This window comes from Sciurus vulgaris, assembly GCF_902686455.1.
Source record: "Sciurus vulgaris genome assembly, chromosome: 11".
Taxonomy (NCBI): Eukaryota; Metazoa; Chordata; class Mammalia; order Rodentia; family Sciuridae; genus Sciurus; species Sciurus vulgaris.
The window spans coordinates 106268184-106283587 of NC_136472.1; the positions used below are offsets into that span (position 1 = coordinate 106268184).

Below are 15404 nucleotides of genomic sequence, written 5' to 3' on the forward strand. Positions count from 1 at the left end.
AAAGGAAAGCTAACCCATTAAGAGACTACTGAAAGAACTCACCCAAGTGAGGAGACCCATGCAGTGGGGGTGGCAGGCAGGGCCAATTTCCAAATCTGGTTTCAGTTTTCAAGTTGGAGCATCAGAATTTGGTGATGGTAAGATGTGAGGGAGAAGGAGAGCTAAGAGTGAGGCCAAGACTTCTAGCTTGAATGACAGGAGATAGGACATGCCATCAATAGGTTAATGGGGCTTGGTGAAGTGGATGCCAGGGATGCAGATCAGGAACATAGAGAGTGAGCTGGATTGGGGACTTGTATGTGATGTGAGTACCTAACTTCTTAGAATTTTCTCTTTAATGGTTATTGTCCTCCTGCAGGTTTTTCTCCATAATACTCCCTAAAGGTAGAAGCATTTCTAGTTCGATTTTCCTTTGATTTTATTTACAAACATCTTGAAATGTCTATTTTCTCCATCTTCCAAGACCCATTTGAAATGTATCAATTTACCTCCAGCTTCTCTATATGGACATTTGCTTGGATATCATATCAGTACTTCTGTCTACCTTAGTATAAGATCTGTTTCCACTTATTTCTGTATTAAAAGGTCTTAGATGGTGCTGAAGAGTCTTGAAGACAGTGCTAGCACCTCTCTTATAATCTGTGTGAAAGTGTTAAAAGCAAATAACTCCGTATTCCAAATCAGGTTCTGATCTCCAAAACCTGAAGCATGAGAATTAACTGTACATTATAATGAGCAGAGCCCCAAGTGAGACTCAGAATAACCTAATTTATTCCAGTTCCTCTCACCCTCACCAGGCCAGTTCATTCAACTATAAAATTAAGGGAAAAGTTCATATAACAAGCAAGATGATACTAATAATAGTCATCAGTTAATATATGTTGATTATTTGCTACACAACAGGCAGTGATGGGCACATGTATCATCAGGAGATCGCTTCTACTCCCCACTGACAGATGAGAAAACTGAGTGAGGCTCAGAGAATTTAAGATATGAGCCAAAGTCCATCAAGGTAGTAAGTGTAGCATCTGCATTCAAATCTATATCTATCATACCCCAAGTATTTTCCCTTATCAGCTGCTCTTTTTTTAAAAATCAAGGCTCTTTTTTAAAAAATACTTTTTGAAATTCACATGTTTGAGGCACGCAAGCCAAAAATTATAGCAAAGAGAATCATGGTGATCCCTCCCACTCTGCCCAACTTAAATGACTGACAGTGCTAGAAAACCAATTTCTTAAAAATTTTAACAAGGCCAATACTTGATTGTATTTGATCCTTCAGTAGACTGGAAGCCTATTCCTGTGCCATGGAAAGGTGGGCACTACCTTCATTCTTGTTGGCACTGGGAAGAGACCAGACTATGCAAGGGTGTCCATCAGACTCCATGAGGTGGTGTGCCACCACTGTCCCTGTCTCCAGTTAGAGCTGTGATTAGTACTGAAGGAAGCACTATGTATATCTAGTGGTCACCACGGCACTGTTCTGAGGCTTAGGTGGCTGTGCTGGTCACTTGAGAACTGTTGTCCTGGGAACATTCCTAAAGTGAGTTTAAGATACTATTTGCAGTTGTTGGACACTGTTTAATGGGCATGACAACTATACAAGATTCTAATCTCCATGTTGAAGTAGTAAGTTTAGAAATCTAAACCCTCCTCCAAAGAAAAAATAATTCAAGTCCCTGAGCACCTTCTACGGGTCAGTCACAATGCTAGATGTTGGGGACATGTTTTGGTCAGCTTTTTTCTGTTGTGACCAAAAGACCTGACAAGAACAATTTTAGAGAAGGAAAAGTTCATGTGGGGGCTTGTGGTTTCAGAGGTCTTCGTTCACAAATGGCTGACTCCATTTCTTGTGGTGAGAGTTGAGGTAAAACATCATGGCAGAAGAGTGTGGTAGAGGAAAACAGCAGGGAACATGGCACCAGGAAGGACAGGGAGGGGAGAGAGAGAGAGAAAGAGACAGACAGACACAGATAGAAGAGTGCTCCACTTGACCAGGACAAAATATATGCCACAAAGGCACCAAGGACCCACCAAATATATACTCCAGGGGCCCATCTCCTCCAGCCATACCCTATCTACCTTCAGTTACCCACTCAGTTCATCCCTAACAGGGGATTAATTCTCAGATTGGGTTAAGACTCATAACCCATCATCTTACCTCTAGACCTTCTTGTATTGTCTCACACATGGGCTTTGGGGGGATACCACATATCTAAACCGTAACAGGACACAATGCTGAATGAGACATCAAATGTACCCTCAGGAGCCTGCAGGGAAGAGACGGACACATAAAAGATACAGTGGAATAAGCACTCTGCCCAGGGACACCAGTGTAATGACAGCACACAATAGGTTGAATCTAAAAATGATTTCAAGGAGAAGTTAAGTTTGTGAATGAAGTTCTCTAAATAGAAGCCCTGTGTGTACTTCCCAGGTACCCATCACTGAACTAGGCTGTAATTCAGCAGAGTGATCTTTATGCTGCTGTCTAAAAAAGTGACTCAAAGGCAAAGTCAGCTAGAAAACATGCTATAAAACCAGATGGTCCTTTAGGGTCTTATGAATATCTATTATAGGCTTTCTATGAAGGACTGTATATTTTCCAAAAATCTTGATTTTTTAATTTAATGAGATCATGCACCATTACATTAGGGTAGGCTAATTGTTGTAGCAGATAGAGTATCAAGGCCAAAATCATTCCAGTTAGGCCCAAAGGACTCTGAGAATCAATTAGAGACCCAAATCAATGGAAGTCCCATCGGTTAGAGACCCAGGTCAACGGAGGACAATAAATGTCTTTCAAGATTGCTCTGGGCATGGGTATGTGGCTAATGTAGGGGAAAAGAAGAGTATAGCAGTCTTGATAAAAGTGTATTTTATTAAATAGGCTGTCCAGGAATGTCTCTGCTCATATCCAGTCCTTAGACCACTGCCAAGTGGTCTAGGATGGTTAGGAAGAGTAATCCAGCTGTCAGCCTAGGAAGCCTAGGTGAATAACTAACAGTTTCTGTAGCAACCATGGATGGGGATTGTAGCACAAATTAGACTGGCCTTTTGGCGACCCAACTGGAGAGAAGGAAGAGGTGAAGAGAAGAAAAGGAAATAGCAACCACTATTGAAATACTTTAAGTTTTCTACTTCTTACATGGAAGAAAGCCAAGTCACAAAGCAGCAAAAACCTCCAGATTTTGCAAATACATCTTACAGACTGACCTCTGCAGAAAATCTATGTATCTTTATAAAATTTAGACCTTTAATGAAAGCTATGAGTATTATATAGTATATTTTAATAATTATATTTATTTAACAGCATGCCCAGTGCCATAATTTTATGTATTTCTAAGTGTGTCCAGCATCTGAGATAATTCACGAAAGTTTCCACTAATGAAGATGCTACGTTGCGTTTTTAAAAATAAGCTTTATTTTTAAACACTTTTAGATTTACAGAAAAGTTGTGAAAATAATACAGAAAGTTCCCATATACCTACACCCAGTTACCTACCCCTACTTTCCAAATCTTATATTAGTTTGGAGTACTTGTAACCATTAATGAATGAATGCTGACATGTTATCATTAATGAAAGCCCTTACTTCATTTAGATTTGTTTAATCTTACCTAACGTCCTTTTTTCTGTTTCAGGATCCCATCCGGGATATAATATCTTATGTAGTTAACATGTCTCCTTAGGCTCCTCTTGACTGTAATAGTTTCTCAAGATTTTCTTTGTTTTCCATGACCTTGACCATTTTGGTGAGTGTTCTTCAGATATTTTGTAGCATGCCCCTCACCTGGGATTTGTCCTTTATTTCTCTCATGATTAGACTGGTATTGTTTTGGGGAGACATACCACAGATGTAAAGTGCATCAGATCCCAGGTTTATACTACTGACATAATTTATTACTGTCAATGTTAATCTTGGTTACCTGACTCAGGTTGTGTCTGTCAGGTTTCTACACTATAAATTTACTCTTTTTCTCACTTTTCCATATTATACTTTCTTGAAGGAAGTCCCCTATGCACAGCCCCCACCTAAAAAATGGGAAATTATGCTTACATTCTAGAGGACAGAGTATCTGTATACATTATTTGAAATTTTTCTACATGATAGATTTATATCGTATTTTTTTATTTTTTTATTTTTACAGACTGCATTTTTGATTCATTATACACAAATGGGGTACAACTTTTCATTTCTATGGTTGTGCATGATGTAGATTCATACCATTCATGTAATCATACATGTACATAGTGTAATGATATCTACCTCATTCCACCATTTACATTGTATTTTTAAAAGAAGCAAAAGTGCAGGAAGATTTAAATTAATGCTGTGAACTAGTAAAATTGTCAAGCACATAGACATGTCTTTCATTTTTTAATTCTTCCATTATATCTACCATTTAATGCTAATAATAATAGCTAATACATATTGGGTGATTGTTAAGCATATTTGGTCTCTGCAAAAACTACTGAGCAGCTACTGTTATTATAAGAATTTTGCAGATGAGGAAACTGAAGCTTAGAGAGATTGAATTATGAGCTATTGACATAACTCAGATAAGTTAATCTCTTGCTTAAAAATGTAATGGTTTCTGGTTTAAATTAGAATAAAATGTGATCTCCTTACCTTGGCCAATAGGCCCTGTATAATCAGTCTAGATTATTTCTCTTATTTCTCCCCTACCTGTCTACCCTCTTTCACTGTGCCTGAGTCTTAGGGTCTTTTTGTTTCAAACCTCAAATTAATCTGGGCTTGGAGCCTCTGGCATCTTTGAATGTCCAGATCCTGTCAATCAGGTTGCAGTACAAATCTTACTTCTTAAGAGAGCCTTCCCAGACTGTCCAATTCAAATTAGTTTTCTCCTTCACCCAGAATTGTTCTCCACCATTTCTCTGCATCATTTCTTCATGGCAGTTGTGACTCTCTGGGGTTATTTTGGTAATGCATCTCACTTCTCATCTTCCTTGCTACATTGTAAATTCCAAGTGAGTGATGTCCATGTCCACTTTGTTGACTGCTGTGTTCCCAGACCCTAGGATACCTGGAACTTGGTAAATATTGCTAAAAGAAAGGATAACAGATGAGCGTTCTCCAAGGAACAAGACTAGCAAGTGGCAGAGCTGGTATCCAAACTCATATCTTTCTGATATCAAAACAAGCTTGTGATTTAACATTTGCTACAAAGTCTAATAGGCATTCAATAAATAGTGGTTGGACCTAGCAAATAACATGCCCAGAGACTGAAGACAAGGACTTGAGCGTTCTTCACTCCCATGAGTGACCTCTGGTCAGGATTCTCCATTTGTCAGTGGTCATTTCTAGGAGCTATATAATCCTCCAAGTCTGAATTTCTTTCTCTATAAAAAGGGATAAAAATATCATTTACATCACATAGTTTTGTGAGAATTAAGTGAGCTAAATCGTGAAAACTGCACTGAAGTTTATAAAACCTGATTTAAAGATGAATTTTTAATCAAAAAGAAAAATACTCATTTTTTCCCCTCAGTACTTCCCGTGAAGTGGATTTCCATAGGAGGGAGGATGTGGCAGTGAGGAGCAGAGGACAAGGTTGAGAGGAAGGTGCTGAGGTTTGCATAGACTGTTTTATATGATAGTCCTACAAGCCTGTATGCTGAGAAGGGGGCTCAAATACAGCTTGTAACTGTGTCCCTTTAGCAGACAAAGGGAGCAGAATATGCTACACGTTTAAATTTATTTTTTTCCCCTGGATCCTAGGGATAAACCTGCCTGCTATGAGCTCAGTCATGTAACCACCTCTCAATCTTCTGCTAGCCTGTAGAAATTCATATTCTACATATTGAAGCCCTAAACCACAGTATTTCAGAATGTGATTGTATTTGGAGATAGGGTCTTTAAAGAGATGATCAAAGTAAAATAAGGCCATTAAGATAGATATTAATTCCACATGAATTGTGTTCTTTATAATAAAAGGAAATTGGACATAAAGAAAGACACACAGAGGAAGGACCATGTGAAGACACACTAAGAAGGTAGCCATCTGCAAGCCAAGCAGAGAGACCACTGGAGAAATTAAACCTGCCAACGCTTTGATCTTGGACTTCCAGTTTCTAGAACTGTGAGAATGTAAATTTTTGTTGTTTAACCTGCCTACCCAGGCTGTGGTATTTTGTAACAGCAGCCCAAGCTGATTACCCAAGTGAAAAAACTTAATCTCCCTAAGAACTACTACCACTACCTGTGATTCATTCTGTAGTGCAAAGAAGTCTCTATATCCCAGAGTATGGGATTACCTTCAAAAGGAATATGTAACGGAATGTGTAGATGATTGGTTTAGTGACAACAGGATCTGGTTTAACCATATAGCTTAAGATGAATCTGAAATTGCAGTAATGGTATTCAAAGATAGATGGATTTTTGTTAGATCTCTTTGAAAAGTTCAGTATACTGAATTCTCTTCACCACTCCATTACAAGGCAGTAATACACAGGACAGATTATTAATCTCTGCCTTAAACAGATATTTAAAATGTTTCCCTCTGTGTTGAGGAGGAATGGGCAGAGTCTTTAGCAATTTGGCCAATACATCTCACTTTACAAAGGAGACATCGAGGAGCTTGTTCAAGCTTGATCAGCTCTTTTGCTGTCTGAGTAGGAATTGAAAATCAAATCCTCTGACTCTCAGAGGAGTGCTCTGACCACAGCATATATTTGACTACATATATGTTGGAGAAGTGTCACATTTTTAATTTTTTCAACTTTTGCACTTGTTTCTATATTTTTATCATGTCACATGCTGATCCTTAGTTTAACACTAAATTCAGTTTAAAAATATATAGAGTTCTGTCTTGTAAGTCTATGTGTATTCTCCTTTCCAGTTATTTCATATGCAGAAATTTGCTTGTAGTAAATCTTTTATAGTTGTGACTTTAAAGCATGAGAATAGCTTCTTCCATCACAGATGGCTCTGTAACAGGAAGCGCACAAAGTTCCAGCCCAGGTCAAACAACACTCTTCCATGCAAGAATATCTGAGGGTCTTAAAGACACTAGGTCATGATATCTCTGCACCTGCTTCACTAATTTTTCTAACTCCCTGGTATTGTTTATTGGTGTCTGGCTTTCCTTCCTCCATTAACCCATAAGCAGAACATCTCCAGTCTGAAAACAGAAGGGATGCTACGGAGGACAAGCTCACACTGTTGATTATGGAGACAAGCCTGATTTTAAACTTGAAAGTTTAGAGAATTCTAGTATAGGCTCTTCCTACATATTGGTGAAGGTTCAAGAAGCTATAGAATACATACCAGTTTTTCAATGTTCTCTTTTCTCTTTGTGGCTCAGTCACATTTCCACTACTCACCTTCACACTAAATGTAGGACACTAAATTTTTCACCCACAGAGATGGCTTTCCTGGGTCTACCTCCCTCAGCTTGAAGGTGATGACCAGCAATCATGGTGGTGCACATCTTTCTGGGCTCTTAAGCAATGGCATCTTATTATGAAATTTCAGAATAAGGTTATCTTAATCCAACTCTTCAGTGATTTTGGAATCTTCCTTACAATCTGCTGATCGATCAGTGATTGAATAAGCCCATGAGGAGAGTTCACTGCTTCCTAAGGTAGGTAACTCACTTCAATCTTCAGATGACTTTGTGTTAGAAAGCACTTCTCTGCATCAAGTCAATAGCTATTTCCCAATAATGTCCTCCTAATTGTTCCTATCTCTTTTCTGTTCTCTGTTCCAACAAGTACAGAACTAGAATTCTGGTCAATTTTATGTGTGATATTTAAACAACACTGACAGCTTCTTCTCTTCCCTGGCATAATGATACATAAAACAACACTTCCTTCCATACAAATGTTACAAACATTAACTGCCTGGAAAGTTAGAAAAGTTCAAAGAAAAGAAGCAGAAGACAAAAAAATAAGCAAAACAAACAACCAACACAACAAGAAAACAAAACCCCATAGCACTATTAAATCACTGAGAATGTATTTCTTCCATTCTAAATACTTCATCAGGGCCCATTTCATACTGAAGGACAATTTGGGAGACCTACATTTAATACCCTAGTTGATGAAAACCATGGCAAACTGAAGCACAGAGGTTAATAGAAATATAAAGAGAAAGAAAAGTTGAATTACAATAGTATATTATGCTGGATTAAGTTCTTTTTTGGATCAATGGTACAAGCAGAAAGAAAGGTACATTTCAGAGGAGAGACAACCAGGGCAAGTGTCTTTCTAAAAGCAGAAGATTCTTTCTTAGTAGGAGTAAAAGCATACATTTGGTGAGACATAATTAACTATGCTAAACATAGAACATCCTACACAAATGCTTGTATTTAAGAATGGCTATCTAAATGCCAAATAGGCATTCATTATAATCATTAAACAACAAAAAAAAAGAAATATAAATAACAAATTTTAAACTTACTTCAAGAAAGTTATTTTAATTTCAGTTTTTTAGCACTGTAACTTCTTAGAGCTAAAGGTGAAAATTTTGCATTATAACGCTAATTCTTAAAATGAATCTTTGATCCATACAGTTTTTCTCAGGATCATGCTGATAGCTTAATTTTATTGAAGAGTCTATGGATCAATATCTTTACATCATCCCACATAAGCCTCAAGGTAAAAGTGAGAGTAATGTTCATTTTATTTTATGTAATGAAACTGAAGCTTTATGAAAGTAAAAACATTATTCAAGTTCAAACAATCCATAATCAGCAGATCCACTCTTTGAACTCAAGTTAAGGAACACTGAGTTTATGCATGGATGTCCACCCATCACCATCCAGCTATTGGTGAGGAAAGGAACCAAAGGGGAAAAAGTAGGATGAGGTAGTAGACACTTGTGTTTCTCCTTATGAATGAATGGCATCTGAGGTGAGACTAGAAGGCTAAAGAGAAGTTAGAGTTAAAAAACAGATAGTGGTGGTGTAAGTTCCAAAGCAGGAAAAAGCACCCTCATATGTGCAATAGCATGAAGGAAAGAGTGAATGTAGCACTAGGAATATATCCATGTACAGGAATACTATGTGAGGATGGGTGTTGAAGGGATGTGACAGATTTCATTTTCCAAGTATCATTGCATTAGTATCTTCGGTCCAACACGCTCTTTACAGCTTTCCCACTGCCCCCATCACAATGGCTTCTAACTTCTCTTCCTTTTATACAAGTGGGCTGTAACTCACTTGTAACCAATATACAATATGTGGCAACGAGTGATTTCTAAGGTTAGGTCATAAAATGTGCTACAATAATGTGTCCATTATTAGCTGGGACACTCATCTTTGGAGTCCTGAGCTTCCAGGAAAGAAGTTCTATAGTCTTGAGGCTGTCATGCTAGAAGGATATTTGAGCCTTGTAGAAAAGCCATTTATAGGTGTTTTGGCTGACAGTCCCAAATGAAGTCCTGGCCAAAAGTCAGCATCAACCCCTAACATGCACATGGAGACATTTGCAGAGCCCAATCTCCAGCTGCTTAAAGTCTTCCCAGCTGAGACCCCAGACATCATATGGCAGAAACAACTGCCCTTGCTATATACTTGCTGAGTTCCTGAGTGCTTATTTATGTCTCTTAAGTTTGGGGATGATTGTTATGCAACTATAGTAACTGGAACACGTAGTTGTATTGTATAAAAAGTTGATTAATCATGTCTGGAGTTCAAAAGAGACAGATTGGAAATTTATCCCTTGGAGTTTTCTGCATTATAAGTGATAGTTGAAGGCTTAAGAAGAGAAGTAATCCAGGAACTTATAAGAAAATGGGATAAGAATACAACTCTGGAAAATGCCAATATTGAAGAGCAGAAAAAGGAAGGGAACAAAAGGAACCCCCACCTCCAAAAAAAAAAAAAAAAAGAAAAAGAAAAAGAAAAAGAAAAAGGAAGGATCAAAGGAGGAGCAATCCTGGAAAAAGGGAAATTAAGGAAGGCAATGAATAAGAATGTTTTATGAAATGCAAAAGAGGTCAACAGATGCTGTAGAGAAAGCACTAGAAATACAGCTTAACAACAAATAGGTGATTTTGTCCCAAGCAGTTTTAGAGAGAAGTAAGGGTTTCAGAATGAGGGGTAGTGTAGTAGGTATTCAATAAATATATATTGAATGAATGCTTCTGAGATGATGAAGTAGAGACAGGTTGGTTGTTGGTAGGAGTGATAGCTGAAGGGAAGTAAAAATCAAGGGAGTTTGGTGTGGGGGAAGGAAGCAAGCAGAGATTTTAGCACTTGTGTGGAGAGCTGCGTGCATCTCCAGGAGCAGCTGTCTTTGCTGCCCTCTCTCACATTGGCAGTTGAGACTGGGCTTGTACTGAGCCTGCTGAGCTTATCCCTCAGTAGCCAGAGTTGCTCTAAGTTTCAACTTGGGGATCTTCTCATCACATCACAGCACTGCCTGGAGGTCAGTAGTATGGGTGAATCGTTAACATCTCCTAGAATGTGCAAGTCTTTATTTAATAAGGAGGCAGGGTTTGGGGGAGGAGTGAGCAGTCAGCCAACTATAAAAGAGGATCACATACTATGAATTCAAATACAAGTGCTGTGAACAAAGAACAACATCTTCTATTCTGACAGTACTTTCCTTTCAAAAGCCCATAACACTTTATAATTTAGATTTGTTCCCCAAATCACCTAATCCAGCAGAGCACAAACATGCCAACTCCTTTGTCAGTAGTACTGGATGGGGTATGAAGATGGAGGTGGGGGTAAGGCAAGGGAGAAGAGATGTGGAATAATCCTTTCAATCAACTTAATATTCTGATTTTCTCTTATAGCCAGGTTTAGAGTCAAGTACTTGGCTGTTTTTCCACAAAAGAAGGACTTTATATTGACTTTACAGTTTCTATTTTATATTATCGATTTAAGCTGGTATTGAGGTAAATTTGCCTGCCGCTGATTCTTGACAAGTTGACTTAGGAATGCCTTATGCTGGAAAACCAATATTTATTAAGTAAGGAGAATCCTTGTCTAAATATACCTTGTAATACAGTATTAAAGGGCTTCAGCATTTTAATTCAGCTGCCATTCAAGCCTCACTGCTTCTTGGTTGGGCTGAGGTCTCTTCTGGACTGGAGAAATTCTAGGTCAATGGAAAATTATAATTGCTTGAAGCAAGTGAGAAAAATGAGTGAATTATGGGTCTATGCCAAATCATGTGCCCAAGAGGCCAGACTAGACTAACCAGGACAGTAAAAAAATCCTTTTAAAAATTGATCATTAAAGTACTCCTGCCTTACAATTGCCAGGCACACATTGCAAGGGTCTCACTCCTACAGGCTCTGAAGCAGCTTCTTATGAGAAATGGTTGAAAGCTCAATTAATATAAACAATCAACTTTTTCTGAAGAAAAAACCAGCATTTGATTCCTCTCCATGTCCTGGAACCCTATTTACAGATGAATACATGACACCGATCCTACTTTCTTAAAAGTTCAATTTTATTTTGGAGTATCTTGTATTTCCAGATTAGATATTACATCCCAAAGATCCCCAAGTTGAAGATAATTTTTTTAACCATTTGGCATACTTGTTAGTACAAATGGGAGAGAATTCCTTGAAATTTCAGCTATAGAAGCTAAAATCACATTTCATACACAATGTCTCACTTGGGATAACTCAGCAACCTTGCATGCCTTCTTTTCTCTAGGTGGGCTTAAAGTTCTGAGTCTTGCCAGTGGGAAGAAATATAAAACTTGTCTTCCCTTTTTTTGCCATAAAAATGTGATGTTTTAACAAATATAGAATTTTTTATCCTTGCATTGCAATCAGTCTTAATTCTCTTAGTGTTTGTTTCTTTTAATATACATTCAGTCTATTAGAGAAATGAGCCATTTTTTAGGGTCCACAAAGCCAAGTCTATGTTTTAAAGAGTACCTTCAGCTATATATCTCCCAATTCCATTGTTGCTTAAAAATAGAATGAGGGACTGGAGTTGTGACCTCAGTAGTAATGTGCTAGCCCTAGCATATGTGAGGCACTAGGTTTGATCCTTAACACCACATAAAAATAAATATAATAAAGGCATGTGTCCACCTACAACTAAAAAATATTTTAAAAAATTCTTTAAAAAAGTAGAATGAGCTTTAATATTATTGTTGTTGTTTAAGTGCCCTTTAAAATGTCATTAAGTAAAAACTGTAAACTCTGTCTTCTGGTTTTTAGATGATCTTATTTTTACATAGAAGATTCTGTAATGCTGTCCTTACTGATCAAAATATGGGACAAAATATGGGAAAGATCCATTCATTCATTTCTGAGGAACCACCTTCTATCGACTTAGCTCCTAGGCAGACATGGCTGCTGAGAGCTTTACTCTTCTTAGTGTAACTCTTCACTTTTCCAATCTTCAGCCAAGGCTAGACTCAGAAGCAGTGGGTAGCAAAAGTCTACTTGTAAGGCCACTCATGAACAAAATCAATCTAACAGAGGGCATCTATATCTATATCCTTATACATTCCTCTATCTACATCTATTTTTTATCTATCTATCTATCTATCTATCTATCTATCTATCTATCTATCTAATCTATCTATCTATCCGCCCTCCATGTTATCTCGCTACTTATCTCCTAACTCTATGTAAACCCCAGGAGTACACAGAGTTAAACAGAGTAAAACATAGAGTAAAACAGAGGCTTTATTTGTACATTTCTGTGTATCCCATAGCACTAAACGACAACAAAAAATTTGAATTACATACTATCATTTTCCACATGTCTAAAGAACAAAGTCCAAGATACAGAGAGAAAGCTAGTAGACTTCTTAATCCCACTGATACTATTGCTGATCAGATAAATTGAAATAGACATAGTCTCAAGAAATTATAGCAATTAAAACAAGCTACTGCTTACAAAAGGTGCTATAATAAAATATGTCATCATACATATCATTTAATCTTCCTAATGTGGTGTAAGCTCTATCCTCAATTTACAGATTAAAATCTAAGACTAAGAGAGATTAAGTGCTTGTCTTCGAAGACACAGCTAGCAAGTGCTCTTTAGGATCATCTGCAGACTAAACACTCTGCAGGATGCCCTAAGTAAGATCAGGAGAAAACACAGGTTTCCTATGTGGTACTCAAGTATGTATTAGCTCTATATAAATGTTTTATCCTACATACTATTTCTTCTAAACTCCTGGGCATTATGAGTTACTGTCTAAGTGAGGCAAAACCTACAAGTGTCTGAACATTCTTTATCAACCATGGTTATTAAAAAATAGATAACTGAAACAAAATGGGTTATAAGCCATTTCTATTTTCCACTTACATGTAGTAATGGACATAACAAGGAATTCCTGGATAGTTACATCTACCCAAGCATATCATGTCAAGTGACCATGGTTCAAACCGCTAATAGTTCATTTAAAACCAAAACTGTACTGTGAACATGGACATTGTGTGGCATGTGACTTTAGAGTAACTCTTTAGTCAGGAATATCCCTAGCACTTGGGCATGTCACAGACTCACTACCCTTTCTCCTTTTCCTCTCCTTTGAACATTCTGCTAAGACTTTCAGCGATTAGAAACTGGACTGAGAGGTTTTAATGTGAACTTTACTAGAATCATCTGATGAACTTAATCTACTGGAATCCAGACCACATGACTGTAAAAACTGCACATCTAAACATGCATAAGGACAAAACAAGCACACACACAAAATCTCTGATAAGAGGCTTAGTTTGCTGTGGTCTAACAAGAGAGAAACGCTACCAAAAAAGTTAGAGCAGTGGCTGCTAAGTAGAGAAGACAATAGACCAAAAAAAAAAAAAAAAAAAAAAAAAAAAAAAAAAAAAAAAACTCACTCTAAGAGAACAGAAGACAACCCAAAGCTGTAGAACCAATCAGTTTGGGCTGTGACCACATGATGTCTATTACATGGCAGACTTCTAACTACATTTATGGCTTTTTCAACAATGTGCCTTAATTTTGGCATCTGTTGCTAAACTAATTGGCCGGTGGACTGAATTTTTAAAGTCTAGGGAAAGAAGGCAATAGGAAGTAGGTCTGGAAAAGACCTTCCTGGAATGACTTGGCTTATTTAGGCTCAAACAAAGGAAAAACCTTTTCAGCAGCCACCCTTTGCATACAATGATATTCTCCTTCCCCTTCTCCCATGGGATCTGCACTCTCCACTCTCTGTCTAGAAAAGTGACCTCTCTAATGCCTCTCTGACAATGAACAATGCTTGTGCTCCAATGTCCCCTGAATACAACTCCTCCACAGAGCATTTCAGGCTTCTTTGGGATTCAGCTCACATTGTAGCATTAATTCCCCCCTCTATATTAATATTTCAAGCAAAATCATTAACTATTCCTCATATATGCACCCTCACTTGCCCCAATAGACTTTTGTATTTTTGCGATATTTTTTATTCTCCCTAAAAATACTTCTATTTCTATATCTGTAGACCCCTTCTCCTTTTCAAGACCAGACAGGACACTTCTCAGTGAAGCTCCCTGATTCCCAGGCTCACATTAGTTCACAATATACCTATAAACTGGAAGTTCAAGAACCGCCCCCAGGAATCTGTTGTTTATGTATGTTTTATCTTGCTCTGCTAGTTTGCATTGCCCCTGCCTTTACTCAGATGCATCCGTTTGCCTTCCTCTGCCTTGTTCATACCCTGAGATGCTTATCTTTAAACCGATTTTGTTCTGCTAGCTTCCATTGGGGTTCAATCAATGGGAGATACCAGCAAGAAGACCAGAGGTTGGGGGAGAAGATTTTCCTTCTTCCTCCCTGTGTTAGCATTGCATCATCTTCCTCCCTCCAAGGTGACAACTTCTGAAAAGTGGGCTTTCTTCTACTTTTTTGACTCTCATCAGGTTCCAATTATACTTTTTTCCACCCCTTTCCTTTGACCACCAAAATAGTAACAACTTCCCTCCATTGCTGGGGTCTGGCTGCCTCCACAGCCTGTTTATTCCTGGAACACACTCACACCTCTGAAGGCAGCCCCTTCATGAACATCTTTTCATATACACCATCTAGAATGAGTTGTGCTTCCTACTGGGCCCAGACTGATAAACTCCCATGCAATGTATTCTTTGCATGCCACAGGTAAGGCTAGGCAAAGGGGTGTTTTTTGAGTTATCCAGCTGTACCTCTCACTAGCCAGGGAATATTGGGTACCCCCTTCCTTTTCTTAGTTTCTGTGACATCATTTGTGAAATGACAACTATACAAATAATCTTGCCAGTTTTTTCTGTAGATCATACAAAATTGAATGTGGGGAAACACTTTGCACGTCTTTATGCAAGATTAAGTGTTTTATGATTCATCTTTTAATCCTCCACAATGGGTTATTCATTATAGATTTGTTATATGAATGGATGGAACAGATAATTTTCCATGTATTTCACAGAACCAGCTCCCCAGAAGCACAAGAAGCAGAGGACCAGCTTAGGAAGAG

General features: G+C 37.9%; 1 long non-coding RNA gene across 1 annotated transcript in view; it reads left to right on the top strand.

Annotated features, from left to right (window-relative positions):
* Positions 1 to 7499, top strand: part of LOC306638366 — a 48308-nt gene extending 40809 nt beyond the window's left edge. Inside the window, exons 2-4 of the long non-coding RNA XR_013757481.1 lie at positions 930 to 1012; positions 3644 to 3754; positions 7387 to 7499. This is a non-coding gene — a long non-coding RNA (uncharacterized lncRNA). The remainder of the gene's footprint in view (positions 1 to 929; positions 1013 to 3643; positions 3755 to 7386) is intronic.
* Positions 7500 to 15404: the final 7905 nt, after the last annotated feature.